The sequence below is a fragment of the Silene latifolia genome, chromosome X (assembly GCF_048544455.1).
Source record: "Silene latifolia isolate original U9 population chromosome X, ASM4854445v1, whole genome shotgun sequence".
Lineage (NCBI taxonomy): Eukaryota > Viridiplantae > Streptophyta > Magnoliopsida > Caryophyllales > Caryophyllaceae > Silene > Silene latifolia.
In genome coordinates, this window is record NC_133537.1 from 307,697,781 (window position 1) to 307,722,139 (window position 24,359).

Here is a 24,359-nt window from a genome sequence, read left to right on the forward strand (position 1 = left end):
TAAACCACAACCGTTTGAATCAATCAATAATACGAAATCACAACCGTCTGAATCAATCAACAATCACTAACTACAGCACAATCACCACACATTATGTAATTAATACTGAGTAGGGAAACCCTACCTGGAATGCAATCACAAATCAGATGATCTAGCAGCTGTCTCAAAATCTCGTCTCTACGAATCCTCCTCCTATACATATATTCATACAATTACTACCTTAACCATATAAAACATAAAAACCCCCAAATCCCCAAATTAGGGTTTAACCAACATCAACCAAAAGCTATAAAAGTGGTACGCAGAACTTACCCTTGACGCAAGGATCACAATGATATAAAGAACAAAGGAAACCGACTCCTCTAACTCCGGGATTTGTCTATAAAACAGAAGAACAAAGCAACGTAACTTGAAATCTCTCTTAACAGTGAATTAGGTTTTATAAAAGTGTTTAAGGAAAATGACGAAAGTTATTATATACTAATCCGCCTTATTAACAAAACCCGTCAAATAACACCCGATGACCGACTTACTCGATCGAGTAAGACACGTACTCGATCGAGTGTCAAGGCTACTCGATCGAGTACCCTATAGGCAGACTACTGTTTCGTATACCAAACATACTTATTATTATTATTATTATTATTATTATTATTATTATTATTATTATTATTATTATTATTATTATTATTATTATTATTATTATTATTATTTTGGTTGATTAAATTCTAATCGACTTTAGTTGATTCAACTTCATTGATTAAGTTGATTCGACTCCATTGATTGATTCGATTCGGCTCCATTGATTTCGATTCGATTGATTCGATTTTTCACTCACTCTAAAAAGCGAGAAAGAACATGGCCTAATATTGATTAAGAAATATTATTTTGCAAATTTAACTATTTATTAGAAATTATTGTAATCAATGAAATTCTATTGTGAATTGTGATGCATATAATATTAATATGACTTAGTACTTGTCGTTTCGGGTCATTTTGGGTCACATTAAGTCATTTTGAATCGAGACACTTATGGGTCGGGTCTTTTCGGGTCGGGTCATCTTGGGTCGGGTCAGCATTGGGTCAATCGAGGTTTGGGTCGGGTCAATTCGGGTTTCGGGTCGAATTCGGGTCAAGCAAGTTCGGGTCACTTTCGGGTCTGGGTCAACCTTATCGGGTCGGGTCAACTGTGCCAGGTCTAGTCATATATAGGGTGGCAATCAGGTCACTCGGGTCGGTTACGGTCGGTTGGGTCAAAGCGAGTTGGGTCAAAACGGGTTAGGATTGTGTCGGGTCAATGACAGTTCGGATCGGTTACGGGTCATGTCGGGTCATCTTCGGGTCGAGTCATCCTCGGGTGGCAAGTCGAGTCGGGTTATTAGCGGGTCAGTATCGAGTCAGGGTATCAACTTATATTTATCTTATATATTTAGTTTTTGATAAGTAAGATATTTTATGTTTAAACAAGGGTTTTTTGTCAAAAACTACCTTATATTTAGGGGCACTTGTAAAAATACTACCTTATATTATTATTTTTGTTTTCAACTACCTTTGTTTTCTTTATTTTTGGTCAATAACTACCTACGGTAAGAGTCTAGACATATTTGGTCATTTTGGGCTTTAACCTATCTCACGTGACTCTTTTATGTTGTAATCTTACTGAGGCCCGATTTTGGGAAGTCATGATGTACTTACATTTAACTTTAATAGATGTTTGTAGTTATTATTGAAATGTGAAATCCATAAATTTTGCTTATCTGAAGTTAAATTGTTGTTTGATGAGTTGATCATTGTTATTTGATGTTAACAAAGTCATGTAAGATAGGTTAATGTCACTAAACCAACCAAATCGCACCATACTTTCGGCATAGGTAGTTTTTGACCAAAAAATGAGAAAACAAAGGTAGTCTAAAACAAAAATAATAATATAAGGTAGTATTTTTACAAATACCCCTAAATATAAGGTAGTTTTCGACAAAAAATCCTTTAAACAATGTGTAAGTGTATTAATTGTAATTCTGAGTGAAAACAATCAAGATGAATGTCAATTTAGTCTTATTTACATCATTATTATGCTAGTTCATTATCGGGTCATCCATCGGGTTTATTCAATATCGGGTCACGGGTCGGGTTCGGGTTGGGAAAAATAACGATATTATCAGTTATCGGTTCGGGTCGGTTCGGTTCACCCAATTTCGGGTTCTATCGGGTCGGGGTTTGGGCAGGTCGAGTCGGGTTTCTTGGGTCGGATCGGCTTTTGCCAGCTCTAGTCACATGAGCCCATGCCGCTGATTCGAGTTGCCACTCCTTCCAGTCGCAATAAGACCATTGATCCAAAGGATATACGGTGTATTACACAAATTCCGCCGGACCTATTCACATTTGGAAGCTCATGTTATGCCTTGTTCCAAGTTCCAAAGAGGAAAATCGTAGACATTAACACAATCGTTTATGTGGACATCACTGTATGCTCTATATTCTCCCCGGTTGCTGTCAATTGTCATGGATTTGAAGGACATGAAGGTATCCCTATAAATTTACGGAGTAGATATTAACAAAATCGTTTTAAGTGGACGTAAAAGTTATTTCATCCATTCCTTGGACTTCTATACAGGGCATTATTAAGATTATGCTATATCACGATCAACTTAACATCAAACATATTACTCGTACTAGTACTAGCAGTACAACTAGTTTGTGACGATAGAAAACAAAAAAACATTATTATGTGTAGATGCAACAGAAGGATGGACGAGGTCTTGTAATCCATTTAACGAATTGGCTTACAAACTCCTCCTGCATCCGGATAATTTCCTTTAAGTACGCATCTTAATCCTCGACAACACACAAATCCCGCATATCCTCCACAAAATTCCCCAAAATGTTTACATGAGCTTGCTTCGGCTTCATCAACCTCACTCGCCATTGTCGGACCTGAAAACCATGAGCAAATCGATTAGTAATACGTAAAAGTGCTAAGTACAGTTAAAGGAGAGGGTGGATTACCTGAAATAATTAAAAACAGTGCCACGAAAATGGTGAGAATGAAGGAGGAGCTCAAAGTGTTGGCCATTTTTAAAAGTGATAGTCGTTGGTTTACTGATGAACTGAGACTGTGTGTGTGGATTTATACAGCCAAGTAATGTGATAAACATGTGCCACTTTCATTGACTTAGCATTACTCTTCGTACACTTCACGACTGCCTGCAGTCAGTCCAATTGCACCTCATTAAGATTTAAGTATTGTCTACTTAATTTGACTCGAGATCGGGATTATTTAAAAAGTTCGAGCGGCAACCGTCCCTACTAATCCCGCTCTCTTAAATTCTGTCACGGATGACAAACATTCATAACTAAAGGGAGAGGTGGATACCAAATAGTGAACAGGCATAACCCATTAACCCCCACTTGGCCTAACGGAATTTATGACACTATGTTGTCTGAGTGTTCGCAGAAACTGAGACACGTTTTGAGGGAGGGTAAACTATTGAATATTGGTAGAGGATAAGCTAAGATCAACCACAAATTCTTATTTAAGACGGTAAGTATCTGAATAAATAATTAAAGTATTTGAATTGAGGGATCTAACACTCGAAATGAATAACTTGGATTGCACTTGAAATCCAAGCCAACCTGAACTAAATTGAAATTGAACCGAATCTAACATAACGGAAACAAACCTAATCAGAATGGCTCAACTGAAACGACTTGAAACGGTTTTACATAATCAAGACTTTTTTCCCTCATAAATACCCTTTCATTATATGAGTTGGATAAGTGTAGCTCGTTTTGACCATAAACATTAGAAATATCTTAAATGTTATGGCGTATTCCGTATATTTTAGACGAAAAATATTCCAGTCGCAGCAACAAATTCACTATTTAATATCTATCATGTGATGTTCTAGCTCGAATCTCACTTGATCTAATACTGAGCTTACTTGAACTGTTACTAATTTGAAACATGTCAAACTGATTTAGGTGCATGATTAGAATTTAGAATAATCCTAAACTGAAATGAACCGAAATCAAAACTAAAGCTCAACCAATTAAAACCAACTTTATTCAAACAAATCCGAAGCTAAAACAAATACCCGTCTGGTAGGTCCAGGTAAAAGTAGGTATACTGCTGCCATACTAAGACCTTGTAAGGTGCTTTTTAATGTGATTTCCACCGTTAGATCGTTTGGCCACGAGCCCACGAGTCGAGCATACAAGTACACAACCCATTATTTCCATGGACTCTCCCAACAGAAATTAAGAGCAAATTTTCCCCTTAAGAGCATTGCAAACTGAAAGAAATGCAGCACACTGTATACAATGGCATCAAGGCTTGTATACAAGTATACAACTGATAAACAGATTACATTAAAAACAAACTGCATGTCTGCATGTATACCACACATTTGAATGCAGCACAAAATCAAGGAAAGAAGGCATTTAGGCATGTATACAAAGTGACATTTGAAGAATACGAGCTGAAAGATGAGATTCGGAACAACCAGCTGTTGAATAATGCAGCACAAAGTCATGTCAGTTAAGGCATGTATATGACACATTGCAATAACACTGCTTGAGTTTTCCTTGAGAAACTTTTGAAGGATACAAGCAGAAAGATGAGATTCAGAAAAAAAAAAAAAAAAAAAAAAAAAAAACAAACAGCTGTTAAATAATACTTTGGCTACAAAAAGATGTTCATGATTACATATTTCTTCACGTTGAAAAACACGAGTAAGCTGTTTTACTTTTGACAGTCCAACATTCACTCAAAATCTAGCTTTCATGCAGGAATTCATCACTAAAAGCAGTTACTGTCCAAAAACAAACTCTGAGTAAGCTAAATGATTACGCATTTACAAATCACTGGTTTTTAGCAGGGCAATCAGTCAGAGTTATGGTAGTAGTTTTCAACATCTATTGGATGCTTGTCAGACATTCCTGATCTTATCACACTGCCATACTGCGCCTTCCCAAATCGATCAGAAACATACAAGGGATTATCAGCTGAATCTCCAATTTTCCTTTTCGCATTCTTTACGCTTCTCAAAGGAACATTCCTATTTCCCAATTTGTTACTTACCTCCTCATCATCGTCTGAATCCACAATTACCAAGTTCTCCAAATTTTGATTTTCTTTTCCCTCACAATTGTTTCGTTTTCTAGCATCTTTGTAGCTACAAGCCTTGAGCGTTTTACTCCCCACTAGCTCAACATGTCCCTGAATCACATTTCCATTATCACTCATTGATCTGTCACACAAATTTTCGACATGTTTTGATTGTAAGACTGGTGCCGAACTGATTTGTTTTGGTCCCAAAGAACAGATAGGCGCGATTTTAACTGCAAATTCCCGTTCACGTTCAAATTGTCTAGTTACCCTCTGAGGGAAGTACATTGCACTACAATCAATCCCAACCAGCTTCTGAGGTTGCACAAAAACACTAAAGGAAATCAGCTCATCGTCATCATCCAAACAACCATTTACTATCTTCCCATTAGCGAGAGAACAAGTCCTAGGCCGCCAATTTTCCAACTCTAAAGCATAAGGGCGCCAACAAAATCCATCACTCGATCTAAGCATCAACCTAACATCAACCAAATTCATTGTCAAACTCACATTATCCCACCTAGCAATTCTCGGCTGCCCTAAACTCAATGGTTTCGCCAATTTCGACCCTAGCATTGGAAACCTCTCTAAAGCCCAAAGTTGAACAATCTGAAAAGGACCAGGAATCGAAACTTGCTTCTTATTAGAATCAAAATCAGCAGCATGATGAGTCAAATAAGTCAAATTATTATACAAACAAGCAAGAACAGCAGGAGCTAGCGCGATTTTAACTCCGCGAGCAAGATTGACAGCAATAGAAAAAACATGTTGGCCTACAGTATTATCACCAAGATCAGGAAATACAAACCTCGACAGCCAGTACGCTAAAAACCCGACATGCTCAACATCAACACTTTCTTCACCGAAACGCTTAATCCATTCCGGATCCGACGCATTCCTATCAAAACTAGTCATCATCAATTCCCTTCTAACCCAATGCAACTTTCCTTCCAAACACTTACTTAAACCCCATGAGACAGGCAAGTTAACCGATTCTCCTACGACCGAAAACCCGGCTAAAATGCAAACATCCTCAAGAGTAATAGCAGCTTCTCCCCAAGGGAAGACAAAAGTATTAGTTTCAGAACACCAAAACTCACATAAACCAAGAACAATATCAGGATTAGGTTTAATTTCATGCAAAGAAGAAAGAATACCATCACAAATCCCAGTAATTTCCCAAGTTTTAGCATGTTTTAGTGACAATTTTTCAACCCAATTACCCCAATTTTGATGCAGTTTGTACCATCCTGGGAAATTTACCTTAATTGGCCATTCATTTAGATTGTTTTGTGAAAGTTTGTCAGATAAAAGAAGGGTTTTCTTTGAATTTTGATTGTTTTGATGGTGACTGAAGTTGTGGGGTCTTGTGAATTCAATTGAATTGGGATTTAATTGTTCCATTTCTGTTGATTAAGGGTTTACTGTTAGAAGATGTGATGCTGTTTATAGTACGAAAGTGGGAAATGCGAGGCGTATTAATGGCGGGAATAGATGAGAGGATCTTGAAATTTTCATTTTACTACTTTTGAAATATTTTTGACATTTTTCCGGCTCTTCACCTACTTGTAAAACCTTTCGATTTGTTCTCAAAAACAAACAAACAAAAAAAAAACCTTTCGATTTATTTTTTTGTATTTCCTAAAAACAAGGGTCATGCACATGATTTACTTAATCATGGATATGAATGACTATTTCATCCTTGTTATTTCTATACACTCATTTTCCTTATAATTTTTTTAATAAATCTCTCAATTACTTAAACCCTCAGTTGATTCGTTTGTTACACTATTTTTGTCAACATTGTTAAAATTTCAATCAGATTGCCAATTTTAAATTAAATTCAAAACATTAATTTGAGAAATGCCATCGGAATCAAGGTTGCAAAATGATGAGAGTTCTTCTTGCGTGTTCCTGGTGTACTCCGTTGTTAATTACAATATCCAGTAGAGAAACAGGGGTTCATTGATTTGTTGAGCCGACATACTCGTTACTTTGGCTCGCTTCATTCATTTCACTCACCTGGAAGAGCTCGCCCGTTAGGGGGAGGGTGTTTACCCGGGGCTAGGGTGAGCTGAGAGGGGACAGCGTAAGTGAGCGCAAGCACGATAAACTGAAACAGGAGACGCGGAGGGAGTTTCTAGAACAAAAGAAATGACGGGTTCGGGTTCATCGATCAATTTGGCACCTCAGTACCTCACTAGCACTTCTTTGGAAAAGTACCAATGAATCTTTGTTTGCACTTCTTCTGGATTCTACAATTTCACGTGCCATGCTGAGTTTTGCTCCTCAGCTAGCGACGCCTACCCAGTCGGTCGGCCATCACTAGGGTTGTTCATAAACTAGACTGGATCGGCAAACCAGACCGTCCGGTCCGGTCCAGACCGGATACATTCCACTTCGGTCTTCGGGTTCATAAAATTATGATAGCCGGTCTCCAGTTAGGTCGGGCCCGGTCCAAGCAAAAAAAAAAAAAAAAAAAAAAAACTTCAAAATACCTTATATGGACATGAGCCACCTACACACCAAGCCAATCCGTGGACGTGCAGCAGTCGGAAAGCCACGCTCGGCGGCGTAGAAATGCTTTCGACCGGATCGCTTTAGACCAGTCAGTTTCGTCTAGGTGAAGGTCTCGAAACGATGTTAGAGATGTTCAGAGTTGCCACCAAGCAATTATGGGATGCCTACTAGAAACCGTTCAAATTCACTTTATACCTAAGTCAATCAAGGCAAAAAGTGGTGCTTGACATAGGTACTAAAGATAACGAATCGTCCCTCTTTAGCATCCTATCGCTAGAATGACTCTCGTTCTCCCTGGATAAGATCGTCCACTATCCAAAGTTTCTGAGTAAGAGGTGAGAGTACTTATTGGGAAACCCTTTAATCAGACACCCAATCCCGCCCGCGGTAGCGGCCTCTACTGATCGATCTTGGCGGTTAAGTGCAGAAGTTGATAAAACGGGTTAAATGCATGAATGCGCATCCACAAGTTTAAACCTAACATGCGAAAGTTTGCTAAGTCGGTTGTTTATCCAAATATCAAGTAATTGATGTCGAGTTGGATTTAAATTAATTTGCATGCAAGACGGAAATTAAACACCCATTTTTATGGTGCTTAACATGATCCATTTATCTTAGAGAAGTACTTTGAAATGCAAAGTGTAAAAGGCGAACTCATCAATCTGATTCGTCCTGTATTCGGGTTAACCGAAGTCGGAATCGTCCTAGACGAGTGCTGGAAATGGGACAGGAGTAGTGCTAGGTAGCCTAATGAGGCGCGAGCCATAAAGCGTTGTAAGGGAGCCTGTCCTGGTTTGAAATGTAGAAAACAGAGGGTCTGTTTAGGCGCGAGTCAGATGACAACCTAAAGAGGTGTCTCCTGGGTGTTGAAAGTGTTTGTGAAATCATTTGTAAAAGGGTGTTAAAACTCGCTTTTGTTGAAAAGGTCGTTAAAACCGCTTTTATGCTAATATGAAGAACGCGACTCGGAATAATTATCATTGTCTTGATAATATTCGATGCCGGTTTCGGTTTTGCAAGCTTAACATGGATAGTTTTGTAAGAAAAGGTGCAAAAATGCTTGATATGAACTAATTATGTTAAGTTCACTGCTTTGTAAAAAAGTGTGAAAAAGATGCTTGATATGAACTAATTACATTAAGTTCATTGCTTTGTAATTAGCCAAAGTTTATCATCGTACTCGGGTTAAACCGACATGGTATGTAGAACCAACGATGATTATTTATACATGATTAATGTGGTTTTTGCAAATGTAAACAAATGAAAAGAGGGCTTTAAAATACCCTTTAAAATGGTATAAGGAACCAATGGTGAATATCATTTATGGTTAAAAATGCTTGTTGTAAGAATGATTTGAAATATTTGAATGGTAAAAACCGGTTGCAAATAAGAAATGAAATGAACAAAAGAGGAACTCAAACACATTTGAGTTCTGACCTGGGGTGCCATAAGAGGCGCGAGCCACCTAGTTGTGACTAGGAGCTTCTGCCTCAGGTCAAACCCGGTTTTGGCTCGATCAATACGTATTTTGGATCATGTTATACATGTTTTATCATGTTAAAGTCTTAAAAACAGTTAAAGAGAACATGAAAGAAGAGAATTAATTACACCCTCATACTTACATGCTAGATTGTTTGACGAGAAATCGACAAAGCGTAAAAAGTTGATTTAAAACCGTTTTCGTAAATTATGGAGTGTTGCTTTGCTTCAGTGATGATGTAGTTGGTCGAAGTGGTATGTCAAGTGATTTAATGGACGATGACGGTACCAAACAATGTGTAAGGCTCGTATTTTCAATCGGTAAGTCGAAAATACGCGTCGTTTGTTGACTCGGGAAATCGAGGTCTAGAATTTTAAGGGATAAAAGAAGGGGCGGACTCTCGCGTACCTTAAAATGGTGGCATTTGAGGGATATTCATAGAGGATTTTGTGGTGGTGTGCGTTTTGGGCGACGTGGCTACATAGAGTGCTTGAAGAGGCGCGAGCATGTCCGCGGGTCTTCAAGTTGTCTTGTCACTATCACGCATTTGGATTTGTGGTTTGTTCTATCCTAGGTTTTGTAGGACATGATTATGGTATTTGACCATCAATTATACAGTGTATACTTAGCATGGAAGCATTGTGAGGTTTGTTTTTTGTGTTTGACTCGGTTTGACTCGTTGTTGGAGTCGAGATTTGAATTTTGAGTCAGTTTTTGATCCGGTGTCAGTTTTGACTCTAGCTAGTATCATTGCGACCCCGTCGTGCATAAAACACTCCACGAATTTTTGAAATGTTTTGAAAATGTTTTGTTTTCGAAATCGTTTTTGAGTTCTCCGATACATAGTTTATATACACTGTCGATCAAACGTAGCGAATCCTAAGCATGTTGTAGTTCTATAATCATCGGGTATTTGTTGGAGATTAAACAGATACCGGGTATCTACACTTGATGGTCCAAACTCGGAAAAAACAGGACTTAAAGGGTTCCGATTTTTGTCCCCTCCTAACCGGTCCGCTCTTCGGTTTTGGGGCAGGTGGTCATCCGGAACGTTCCGGTCAGGTTCTGCACTAGTGAGCATCCATAAACGGTGGCGAGGGCGGAATTGATGGCCTTTAAGCGTGGACTGATCACCGCAAGAGAACGATCGTATCCCTGTTTGATTATTCAAACCGAGTCAAAAGTGGTGTTTTGTCTGTTAGAATCGGATGACATTACCTTTTCTGCTCATGCTCACTTGGTTAAAATTTGCAAATGCTTTTAAAACGACCACCCTTGGAAATCGAAGTGCATCACCATTTACCGAAAGGCAAATTCTTGTGCGGATTTGCTAGCTAATAAGGGTGTAACCCAATCACAGCGTTCGGTGGTGCTGGAAGCGACTGATACCCTGTTGCATTTATGTCGATTAATGCAGCAAGACATTGGCGGAGTTTCGTGTCCGAGGATCGTTCTGTTTAATGATAATTAAGTTTCTCGTTTTTCTTTTTGAACTGTTTTTTGGTAGTTTAACTCTTTTTCACTTTCTGGGTTAATCCCGCTTCTTGTAACAAAAAAAATGATTTGATTGGAGGTCTGAATAAGACCTCGAACTTATCGTCGGTCATTTAGTTTATTCGGGGTTTGGTTCAAAGGAGGGTAAGTCAGACAGCTATATCGTGGGTCTCGTGGGTCCGGGGAGTGTGGAATACACGCTCACATAAGCGGTTCCGTGCTTGCGGAACAAATTCGGACAAATTGAGATATGAAACTTACCTAGGAATAAATCTGACTATATAAGTATTAAATATTAATGGAGAAGATGATGGCTTGGTCATGGCGCTCGGTAGCTCGGCTCGCCATCGGTGCATCGCCGGTTGATCGGCTGAGAGGTTGAGTTTATTGTTTTGTGCGCATTCTTGAACGGTTGCAAGAGGTATAAGACGGTTGATGATGAAAGATTCCTTTTTGTATGATGTAACACCCCGTATTATAATAGCGTATTTACATAATTAATCCCGATATTATAATTTTAGAAGGAAACCTGAAATTTCATTCAATACCCTTTTTAGCCTTCGAAACAATCATATAAATTGCGACTTTTCATTCGCGCGTAACTTTAATCCGTCTTCGTATTTTGGCCCCTAATTCCTCATCCGGACTCCGATTAAGGCGAAACAAAAGCCTAAATTTATTATTTTTCTGAGCCCGACACAATGGTAATATTTTCATTTGCCATTAACAAATTTAAAATCTCGGACCTGCTCAGTTTGTGCAAAGAGTCTTCATAAAATCATGGTGTTTATAAATTACTTCCATGATGACCTTGCAAACAAATAAAGATTTGTTTTTACCTCCCCTATTTAAGAAGGCAGCAGCTTGTGACTGTTTTTCCTACCCCAAGACATCCATTCTTACGAGGAGTCTAATCTTCCATCAGTTTTTGTTTTTTCTTCATTCTTGTGCATGGACTAGTCCTTTCATTATTACACAAAACATGACTATTGTCCTTTGTGATGAATTCCAGTTGCATGCAAATGATCCATGAACTTGAACACATGGAGGGAGTAGATTGACATCTTATTTAAATCACCTAAGTTCACTTATTTATTCTACACCTTGCTTCACTTGCTCAAAGCTCCTTACGATATTTGCATACTCACATCTTTTATCTCCCACAAAGCCTAAGTCAAAACTTGTATACTTTTCATTTCTTTTTCTTTTCCTAACTCTTCCTTGATTATAATTACTAGATTAATTAAGTAGATAATTTATTACTAACTTGTTTGTTATTTTGTTCTTGTCACAGAATCAAAAAATTAGAGGAGGAAGAGGAGGAGCTTGTTGATCTAAGCATCTTTAATTACATTCAAGACCCGGATAACCTTTAAGGTAACCTAACTTAACCCTCTGTCTCGTAATTGTAGAATACTAATAATCTAATCAGGAGGCGAATAGACATATCTTGGAAGAATAGGTCTTTTTAATTAGTGTCATATATGTATTTTAGTGTAACATAATATTGTCTGTTACATGCATGTTACTTGCACACCTTGAATAAATCACTTAAATAAATTATTATGTGGAAAATTGACAATGTGCCAATTATGTTTTTAAGCTTACTTATTGTATTATCACGTCACATGAAAAATATACCTTTGAATAAATTATCTACTATGCACTCACATGTTAGATCCACTAAAACAAAGTCAAAAATGAATAATGGTATGTGTATGCTAACTTTTATGGAAAATGCTGAAACTTCTTATTTGCACTCGTTTCGTTTCATGCATAGTACGGAGTTGAAATTTTTATATGTATTACCTTCCGATTTATGAGATTTTTGGACGCAGATCTTGTAATACGATTTTTATTCTATTTTATAAAATTTCTACAAGCCTGAATAATGTACGAAATTCAGTAAATTATGTACCCTTTTATAAATCAAGAATTATTTTTTCAGGAGTTCATTTATATTATGAGGAACCACCTGGTAAAATTTTGTTAGAAAATACTTAGGTTAGACCCCTTTTCGAAAATGATAAAAAAGATCGTTTTATAGTCTAATCCGATTTAATACCTTTAGATTATTTGGTGAAGTTACTTTATAAGAATAAAACTTTATTCAAATGTAATACAAAAAGGAGAATATACAAATACCTTATTAAAAATAATTATATATTAAAGTATTCATTTTTGAACTAAAACTACCTTACTTAGTTATTTTAATAATTGTTTTAAGAGCTTAAGTAAATTTTATTCTAAAAACCGTTTTAGAAACAACCTTTAAGGACCTTAACAAGTGTATACGTGATTCTTAACAATTTTGATGAAATTATTAAATTTTGGACTCAAATGCCTTTGAAGGTTTTATTTTAAAATACTCGTCTCCTCCATTAAATTTTGAGTAAATCAATATATAAGGACCTTATTTGAATACTAAATACTAAATTAAGGACTTGTCTCTAGTCATGCCTTGAATAATTAAAATATTAGTTAAGTTGTGAGTTGACTATGACGACCTTGGTTAACCATCGACTAATTAATTAGTCAAGAGTTACTAAGTCAAAGTAAATTTATACTTGGAAATAATTTATCTAGCAATTTTAATCCTTGAATAACGAATTAGAAATAATGAATACCTTTCTAATATATTACTTGAATAAGATGTTCCAAATCTCAAATACGAACACTACTCGGTTAAGATTAATACCCATGAAATTTTCATGGAATAAAAGCGCTTTCCACAACTTGGACTAGGTCTTGCGGGATTCTGTAAGTCCGGTATCATTACACCGCTATGCTATCCTTGTGGACAGCGGGGAGCCCACGGGGGCGCTTGGGAGGAGAAGAGAACAAGCGTTTGCATTTTTGTTGGAGTCGCCACCAATTTTTATGGGAAATTGGAACCGTTCGAATACCTCGTGTCATGTCAAGACACAAAGTAGAGACATGAACACTAAGCAATCGTTACCCTTAGCATTCTATGTCTAGAATGACTCTCGTGGATGCCAATGAACACGGATGTTCACAGAGATCTGGAGTAAGGGGTGAGGGTACGTATTAGGAAGCTCTTTTGATCGAACACCTAATCCCGCCCGCCTCGATAGCGGCCTCTACTAATGATTAGGGACATCATCTATACTCGATATATCGTCGATTATATGCATGCAATGCAACATCCAAGTTTTAATCCTAACATGTGAAGATTAGGCTAAGTCGGTTAACAATTAATTAGCAAACAATTAATGTCGAAGTAGGAATTTATGTTCAATTACATGTGAAGACATACAAGTGATGCAAGAAAAGATGACAAATAATAAAGAAAATTACAATAAAGAAAATTACAATAATTACAATGGGTTTCATTGATTTATGTCGAAAATACCTTTAAAACGGATAATTTGAGAAAACGAATAAAAGAAGAATTAACGAACAAGTCAGAAGGTGATAATACGAATAATAGTAGATTAATACGTAAACTAATTAAGCTAGGTCAAGCAACAACGGAGTTCAGAGACAGAAATCAACCTGGAACAGCGCAAAGATGATGCGCTAGCCCTTTGGAAGAGGCGCGGCGATTCTTTGCGTCTTCCCAAGGGTGAGTTCTGGTCGTGAAGTTTAAAGCGCAAATCATTAATGTTAATTGATGATTTTAAGGATTGATTAATTTATCTACTCGGATGGAAGTGATTAACAGGTTATTTACATGTGAATGAAGGTCATAAAAGCAATAAACATGGATGAGACGGAATAAAGACGGATTATTTACATGAACGAATGATTGATTAGTGACATTGGTGAATGAGATAAACTAAACATGATGAATTAATGACGAATTAATGACGAACATGCGATGAATATGACAATAAACAGACGAAAAATATATCAAAGATCGAATTCCAGAAACCCGATATGAACAAATCGAATTTCTACAACCCGGATTGAATTTAATGACGAAAATCCACAAATATGAGATTATAAGGGATTTAAGTCGGAATTAACGATGAATAAAACGTGTTAATGATGATGAATAATATACATGTGAAATTATTATGCTATCATGTCAAAGAATTAACAAGAAACAAAACGAAAACAAAACAAGGACGAACGAATTACAGAGGACGAAGGAAGAAGAAAGGAAGCAGGAACTGCGGCAGCCTCACGAAGAGGCACAGCAGGAACTGCGCTCCTTCGAAGAGGCGCAGCAGTTGCTGCGTCCTTTCTCGACGGTTTGTCTTCTGGAAATCCGTAAAAAGAGGTTTTAAAGCACGGTTTTAGAAATCGGTTTTAATTGGTATTTTCGACACGAACCTTACAATAGTGGTACAAAAGGTAAATAACAATAAATAAAAGAGAGATTTACACCCTCAGACTTACATGTTTGACGAAACGAGATGAACTAAGTTATCGATTAACGATGCTCGACTCGAACTATAATGCAAATATGAAAGTGCCCTCGTAAGAGGAAAACGATTAGATTAATTAAGTTGATTGATGTGGAGTTGGTCAAATTGGTCGGTCATGCAAACGAGGCTGGTACTCAGAAGGATCTGAGCTTACGTGGTCGAAAGTTCAAGCACGTAGACGCCAAAAAGTAAGAACGAAGGTCTAGAATGCAAAGGGAGAAGAGAAGGGCGGACACTCGTGTGAGAAATATGAGGAGCGAAGGCTCCTATTTATACTAATCACGTGAAGGAATTAGGGTTTCGGAGAGTCTTTGGAAGTGAATCTCGGAAAGATATAAAAAAGATACGAAAATTACGCAGAAAAGGACTTGGGAAGAGGCGCAGCAGCCACTGCGTCTCTTGGAAGAGGCGCAGCACCTGCTGCGTCTATTCCCAAGTGGTTTCTTCCTGCGGAAGAAAGATTTCCGTGTTTGAGTTATGGTAGGACGGAATAATTCGGTTTTCCTTAATATCTTGTGTGAATATTACGGGAAATTGTTTACCAAAGGATAAAAGATTGTGAAATATTATAAAATATGGAATAGAAATATCCGGAACATTCCAGAACATTCTGACTCGGGATTTAACGGTTATCAGAAAATGAAGACGGTTTTAGGCCCGGACTCCAAATGTACTCTAATTACTGTCAAAACGACCGTATCGACACGTAGATGACAACTAAGAGGTAGACATTAGTATTTGAGCGATCACTTGACGATAAACTTACGAACTGTCACAAATCGTTCCGCGTAGCAAACATGCGGCCCAATCATCACCGGGTGGTTTGCGAGAGGTGCAGAAATGAGGTATCTACAGAGCCCCCACTTTGACTGAGGCTTGGACAAGGCGAAAGTCAAAGTATAGCCATCAGGTCAATCGAAGATTACAACCTGACGACTATGGCGACGCGAGGCGGCTCAAGGGGTCTAAACCAAGGACCTGTCGTCGGGAACATTTTAGAGTCTGTCGACTACCGGGGAGGGTCGTTTAAAGTCCATTAGACTACGTAAGGAGGCTCGCCAGCCATAAGAAGAGATCATACCTGAGACTTCTTCTCGAGATGCTTCCGGAGGTGCATAGGAGCTAAGGGTAAGCGCAGGAGCTAAGGGTAAGACCTAAAAGATATATAAGGATTGGTGCTAGGGTATGGGGCCCTAAAGGAAAGCATCGACGGGAAGGAGGTCAAATATAAGTTTAACTTAAGGGTAACTAAAGCTTGAGTATAGGAACTCTATCGGTTTAGGAACTTCTGGAGAATGACACCTTCGTCGCACTCCGAGAGGAAACAAGAAATATTAAGAGTAGCAGGACACGGGCGGGAACTGCTGGGAGAAATCTGTTCGTGTTCAGCTTCGAACAAACTTCGGAAGAAATAGGGGCTGATGTTGATCTCCATGTCTCGAGAGGGAAAGTCTATCCGCTTACTCTCGTTGGGGAACATAATCGGGAATTAATCTCCATGTCTCGAGAGGGAAAGTCTATCCGCTTACTCTCGTTGGGGAAATATAATGAAGGCGTGTCGAAACACCTGTGAAGAAATATCTGCTCGTTGTGACAAGTAAGGTCTTGGAAGCGAAAAATAACGTGTAATAGTTGTAGATACCTCATTTCTGCACCTCTCGCAAACCACCCGGTGATGATTGGGCCGCATGTTTGGTACGCCGAACGATTTGTGACAGTTCGTAAGTTTATCGTCAAGTGATTGCTCAAATACTAATGTCTACCTCTTAGTTGTCATCTACGTGCCGATACGATCGTTTTGACAGTAATTAGAGTACATTTGGAGTCCGGGCCTAAAACCGTCTCCATTTTCTGATAATCGTTAAATTCCGAGTCAGAATGTTCGGAATGTTAGGATATTTCTATTCCATATTTCATAATTTTCATCCTTTGGTAAACAATTTCCCGTAATATTCACATAAGATATTAAGGAAAACCAAATTATTCCGTCCTACCATAACTCAAACACGGAAATCTTTCTTCCGCAGGAGGAAACCACTTGGGAACAGACGCAGCAGGTGCTGCGCCTCTTCCAAGAGACGCAGTGGCTGCTGCGCCTCTTCCCAGGTTCTATTCTGCGTAGTTCTCGTATCTTTTTCATATCTTTCCGAGATTCACTTCCAAAGAGTCTCCGAAACCCTAATTCCTTCACGTGATTAGTATAAATAAGAGCCTTCGCTCCTCATATTTCTCACGCGAGTGTCCGCCCTTCTCTTCTCCCTTTGCATTCTAGACTTTTGTTCTTACTTTTTGGCGTCTACGTGCTTGAACTTTCGACCACGTAAGCTCGGATCCTTCTGAGTACCAGCCTCATTTGCATGACCGGCCAATTTGACCAACTCCACAATCAATCAACTTAATTAATCTAATTGTTTTCCTCTTACGAGGGCACTTTCTTTGCATTCGCGTCGAGCATCACTAATCGATATCTTAGTCCTTCTCGTTTCGTCAACATGTAAGTCTGAGGGTGTAAATCTCTCTTTATTTATTGTATTTTACTTTTTGTATCATCAATTTTAAGGTTTATGTCGAAAATACCTCTTAAAACCGATTTATAAAAGCTTGTTTAAAAAACCCTTTTTACGGATTTCCAGTAGACAGACGTCGAGAAAGGACGCAGCAACTGTTGCGCCTCTTCGAAGGAGCGCAGTTCCTGCTGCACCTCTTCGTGAGGCTGCCGCAGTTCCTGCTTCCTTTCTTCTTCCTTCGTCCTCTGTAATTCGTCTCCCTTATTCGTTCTTATTTGTTTTCGTTGATTCTTTGTTACAACCATAATAGTCTATTAATTTCATGTATATTATCATCATCATTAACACGTTTAATTCATCGTTGATTCCGACTTAAATCTCAAGTAATCTCATATTTGCGGGTTTTCGTCATTAAATTCAATCCGGGTTATAGAAATTCGATTTGTTCATATTGAGTTTCTGGAATTCGACCTTTGATATATTTTCATCTGTTCATTGTCATATTCGCCATTTATTTGTCGTTAATTCATCTTGTTTAGTTTATTTCATTCATCCATGTCACTAATTATCGATCGTTCATCCATGTAAATAATTCGTTTGCATCCATCTTATCCATGTTTTATTGTTTTATGACCATTAATCACATGTAAATAACCTATTAATCACTTTCATCCGAGTAAATAATTTAATCAATCATTAAATTTACCGACGAGTATTAACAACATGCAATTCCGGCTTCACAGCCAGAATTCAGGTCAGGAACAGACGCAGCGTCTGCTGCGCCTATTCTAAAGGACGCAGCTCTGCTGCGCCTGTTCCGGGTTGAATTCTGTCCCTGAATTCTGTTGTTGCTTGACCTAGTTTAATTAGTTTACGTATAATTAACAATTAATCGTATTATCACCTTTTGATCTGTTCGTTATTTCATTCTTTTATTCTTTTTCTCAAATTATCCGTTTTAAAGGTATTTTCGACATAAATCGTCTAATCCGTTGTAATTATTGTAATCTTCTTTATTGCAATTTTCCTTTTGTATTTATCATTGTATTTTGTACCATTTGTATGTCTTCACATGTAATTAAACATAAATCCTACTTTGCCCATTTGCATGATTAAATTGCTTGTTCACCGACTTAGTATTAATTCTCACATGCTAGGATTAAAACTTGGATGTTGCATTGCATGCATATAATCGACGATATATCAAGTACGAACAACTTCCCTAATCATTATTAGAGGCCGCTATCGAGGCGGGCGGGATTAGGTGTTCGATCAAAAGAGCTTCCTAATATGTACCCTCACCCCTTACTCCAGATATCTGTGAACACCCGTGTTCATGGGCATCCACGAGAGTCATTCTAGACATAGAATGCTAAGGGTAACGATTGCTTGGTGTTCATGTCTCTACTTTGTGTCTTGACATGACACGAGGTATTCGAACGGTTCCAATTTCCCATAAAAATTGGTGGCGACTCCAACAAAAATGCAAACGCTTGTTTCTCTTCTCTCCCAAGCGCCCCCGTGGGCCCCCCTGCTGTCCACAGTTTGGCGACTCCGCTGGGGATAATACACTTACGTGTAGCTAAGGGTGAAACTTGAACAAGGTTAGGAAATAGTTTGTACAAGACAATTGTCGGTTTTCATAACTCGGTCTTCCTAGACCGTTTTATTCGGCCTTCCTAGGCCCAACCCAACCCAACCCATTCGACCAATCGTCCCGTCTAAACGGTCCTAATTCTTATTTGGGCCTAAGGATGGATAGCGATTGACGTCATCCATACCATGATGCTTACTCTTGTTTGTATCAAGAACCTTCACTACTTGAGGAAATGGACTAGGAATCGGCCTTACTCTTGTTTGGTACGAGCCTCTCCACAGACTTCGGGTTTGATGGTTCGGTATGGCAACCCAGCACCCTTTAAACCAAAACCCTTTTAAATGCACTCAGCATCCCGTTATAATGCTTGTATAAATGCTTGTACATTATATGATCACCATTTTCTTAACAAAACCATGACGTTTTTTTCAAAAATCAAAACCCTTTTTCTTAATCAAAATTTCGAAATAGGCCATTTGATTAGCGCAAAATCCAGTCGAAACTCTGTCCATTTGTCATGTCAAAATTCGGGCCACAAGCCCATTTCAAAACCTCACTTTGAGTCCATTCCTACAACTACACTATAGTTGACTAGGACACACATTTTCAAAATCTTTGTCTTTCCTCAAAACTCACTCAACACAAGTGGCACACACCCACTTCACAAGTCAAAACATTTCCTCTGTTAGCAAGTGTGTTAGAATGGTCGATCGTATTTTGATTCGTCGCCGATCTCTTATCCAGTTTTCAAGATGCTTGGATCCAGTGAAACAAACCTCCACCAACTTCAAGATGGTAATGATCGAATCCTAGCCGCGATAGCCCAAATGCAAGTTATCCAAGACCAAGTCTATGACCGCCTTGAGACCATCGAGGGACGGATCTACACCGTAGAGGGGAGATTGCCCCCTCATGAAAGTGAAGTAATAGGTGACTCCGAGATTGAATCCAAGGATGAAAATCCTCTCATGGGGATGACTGTAGCCGAGAAAAGACTCCAATACTTAGAGGAGCGATTGATGTACCTTAAGGGGGATGACATTTATAGGGAGAACAATCGCAAGTATGAGGCCGTCAATTCCAAATTGCCAACCAACTTCAATATGACGGATATCCCTAAATTCAAGGGGCACGAGAACCCTTTGAACCACATCCGTGCCTTCAAGGATTACATGTCTATCAAAGGCATCAAACCCGAGATGTTCTTAAGGATCTTTCCTTCATCTCTTGACACCATCCCGAAGCAATGGTTCTACTCCCTAGATCATAAGAAGGTCGCTACTTGGGAAGATGCCGCAATCGAGTTTTCTAAACAATATGCGGATAATGCCGAGATCCAAGTTAACATGCGTACTCTAGAGGTTCTTACCCAAAATGACAAAGAAGGATTCACCGACTTCCTAAGTAGGTGGAGGAAGACTAGTACCCAACTAGTTGAACGCCGGATGAGGCTACCCTTATGGAGAAGTTTGTGGACAATCTCAAACTCATCTATGCCAATCATTTGAGATACCAAAACATCAAAACTTTCAAGGACTTAACCGTACTAGGGACAAGGATTGAAGATGACATCCGTAAAGGACTCTTGTCCAAAACGGTAGGTCGAGGATATCAAGGTTCAACAAGTCGTTCATACGGCTCTACTAGCAAGACCGATGAAGTTAACCTTCTCGAGCCGTCCAAGAAAAGTACCCCACCAAGGAAATTCACAAATCTTGGGGACACTTACTCCAACGCTCTAAAAAGGTTAATGAAGCAAGGTAAACTCCAACCCATTGGACCTACTCCCGAACCCGAAAGGAAATCCAAATACTGGGACGAGAACTCGTACTGTGAATACCATAGGGGCAAGGGGCATGACACAGAAAAGTGCTACAAGTTGAAAAACGTGCTTCAAGACATGATTGAAGATGGTCGATTGCCAATACCACCGGGAGGTAAACCCAACAACACTCAGAATCCTCTTGGAGTTCTAGTGATTACAAGTGACGAATCTACCTTAGATTGCTCACACCTCATTTCTCCAGTCGAAAATGATATCCATGCCATCGAGAATGAAGGGTTCTACTCTACTATCTCCCCTACCATTTCCGACTTCATTACGTGGGCAAGGAGTGTAGATAGGCAAGTTTGGGAATTAGAAAATATGGTGACAACTTTACGCGATCCCAACGCAACACCCAAAGAACATGTGCCACTAATCTTCTCTCAAAATGCTACTATGCAAGAAGTAGTCACCATGGTTGATAAACTAGTTGACCAAATCATACGACTAGAAGATGAAATCACGAGAATGAGAGAGCTAGCTACAATCAATGGAGTTTGGGCCGACAATGATGAGGACGAGTATCTCATTGAAAACTCCCTAGTCAAAGAAATAGTCCAAAATGGCGAAGATCAAGATGTGGACCACCTAACTCGTTCGGGTCGTCCATATCAAAGCACTACTCAAAACGGTCCAACCAACGTTGTCACACCAAATGATAACGAAGAGGACTCCACTGACCATTTGCTCAAGCAATTACAAAAGACAAAGGCTGATCTTTCAGTCTGGCAATTAGTAGCAAGCTCATTCCCACATCGCCATGCTTTACTGCAAGCTTTGGTGTAGATACCCGTATCCGTCGATATTGGAATTTATAGAGAACCCGACAAACACCCGATGATGATAGGACACATGTATTCTTTAGTTGTCATTGTCATTATTTGGGCTCGTTTTACGATGTAGAATGAGCGTTGTCGACGAAGTATTTTATTAATTTAAATGATATTTAAATTAAATGTTTTTTTTAAAGTAAATTCATTTTATTGTTTTAATTTGAATTTATTTTCTTAAATTTATTTTATTGAAAATAAAATATATTTTTGATTTGAAAAATCATTCTTTAGTTACTTGATTTGAAAAATCAATTTAAATCGTTTTATAAATCGTATTTGAAGAACTCGTTTTTTACGATGATTTTATACGCGATTTTGAGCTCGTTTTCTACTTGATTTGGGCTCGATTTTCGACGCACTTTCGACCCAACCTCCTCTTCCATAACCCATGTTCGATTCTTAGCCAAAGCCTATCCCGAACCCTTTGTTTAACCCATCCAATCCCCGTTCAAAAATAGCCCATACAAACACCCCAACCCGCGTTAGCTCTTCCCCTCTTCCAACCCGTTTTGTGTGCTTCAAAGCTTGACCCAAACCCGCCACAACCAACCCAATTCCTGCTCCTCATTACCCACAATAACCCATCACTAAAACCACCACGATACCCATCCAATTCCCATCCCAAATACTCCATAAACAGCCCGCAAATAACACAAGCAGCCTCCCCTGTTTTGCGTGCTCAAACCCGAGTCCAAAACCCGCTCCAAACACCACTTAAACCCGTGCCTGTTAACCCTAATCCATACCCTAGTATCCTACCCATATTACCCTAGCTTAACCACCAAGAAAAACCCCTCCAAAACCCTACACGAGCTCACAATAGCTGCTGGACAGCAGCAGGGAAACAGAGCAGCCCGACTGCTTGTTGCTCTCTTTTACCCTACTTTAACTCCCTATAAATACCTCCCCTCTGCCATACTTTCATTCCTCTAAGTTCTCCATACATACTACCATCACTCACAAGCATTAAACTCCAGAAACAAACCCTAATTGCCTCTCAAAACCCTCGATAAAACCGAGACATCCAAACTGAAACAGTTTGTGTCTCCCTCGAAATACAATTCGTTTCCCCTTCAAACCTCCATTAAAATTCGAGTTTATTGTTCCTAATTAACCACATAACATCCATCTACATCTTAGATAAAGATTCACGAGCCAAATTGACCTTGAGAGTACACGAATCCCCTCGAAAAACAGAGTGTCATACACTCTGTTTTCGCTGCTTTTCCTATCTGTCCAGTTCTGTTTGTGCTCGTTTTTCGTGCCCAATAACTTAGAACGGGCGTGGTTTGTTTTAAGATCTTTATTCTACTCTCTTTCTAGTTTTCAAAACATCTTTTAAATCTAATTTTCACCGTGAAACGAGTGAGAAATTGCAGTTTGAAAGTCGTTGTCCAGATTTACAAAAAACGTGTTGTTTGCTTTGTTCCTTCGTCGACGACGGCCTCTCGAGATAAAATCTACGATCGATTACGACCCAAGACGGTGTCAACGATACATGTAGGTTGAGGGTGCATCAAATCCTCCTCTTCTCCCTTTTATTTCGTTCTTTTTATGTTTGTTTTTCATTGTTTCGTTTTACATTGTTTATCGTTTTGTTTATCTTTTGACGTCTTTAACTATGAAACTAGTTTAGTCCGAGTATGAGTTAAAGTACCACCATGAACACCCACGTTGACTTGAGATGGGAAAGAAATCCGCCACATCGGTCGGTCGTACACCCCGTCTCATTTACATATCCTCGTGTTCAAGGTAGGGCATTAATAAAACGAATTCTAACTTCGCTCTTCGCTTTTGACCCCTTGCTTGTTTCGTTCAATTCGACCTACCCTAGGACCCGTTGCATGTTAGTTCGACCTCTGATTGTTAACATATGATTCACTTAGATGACTTTAGATCGATTAAATAACCTAATTAGACATGTTAGGGTGCTTCGACACAAGCATTAAAATCGGTTAACAATTCTATAACTTAATTGAATACATCTCTCCTTTCACATGATTTCTCGCTAGTATAAGAGTGCGTGATTAGTACATTCTTATTAACACTCGACGAGTTAACTTAATTAGCGAACTTGACCTAATTCGACCCTTTTAGGCCGTGTAGAACACTCGGTTTTAGGCGAAGCCTTCTGACCTCTTTTATCATCAATTTCTAATGTATATCCTATATCGCTTTGCAAATCTATCTAACCTAATGAACCTAACCTAGGAACTAGGGTGGTCGTGGCTTGGCCGTGAGTGTGGCCGTGTCTTTTGTCTTTCTTGCTTCTTCTTTATATCATTTGTTCATCGTTGTTTCGTATTTTGTAATTACCTTTTGTTTATCGAGTCGTTTCTTGTAATTCGTTTGTAATTAGTTTTCTATTTGGTCGAGTCAAATGATTTACGAAAACCTTGGTCTTATTTGGTTAGATAGTTGTACTCCAATTCATGTAGGAGCGTAGTAAATCGCATGTTGTTTAAAGCGACATGGCCCGATTTATGCTAATGCATGCTTTGGTGTGTGGCCTCATGTCTAATTCGATGAGATTAAGCGAAAGCACGCATTATGAGGAGTGACCCAAGGCCGTGAGTTATGTAAACCGTGGGCCACCCCTTGT

The 24,359-nt window shown here is 38.8% G+C and overlaps 1 long non-coding RNA gene across 1 annotated transcript; it reads right to left on the minus strand.

The window, feature by feature from the left end:
* Positions 1-2,563: 2,563 nt before the first annotated feature.
* LOC141621940 (uncharacterized) lies at positions 2,564-3,371 on the minus strand. The gene is made up of 2 exons (XR_012532793.1): positions 3,007-3,371; positions 2,564-2,934 (listed from the first exon to the last, which is right to left on the minus strand). It is a non-coding gene; the product is annotated as an uncharacterized LOC141621940 (long non-coding RNA).
* Between the last annotated feature and the right edge of the window lie 20,988 nt (positions 3,372-24,359).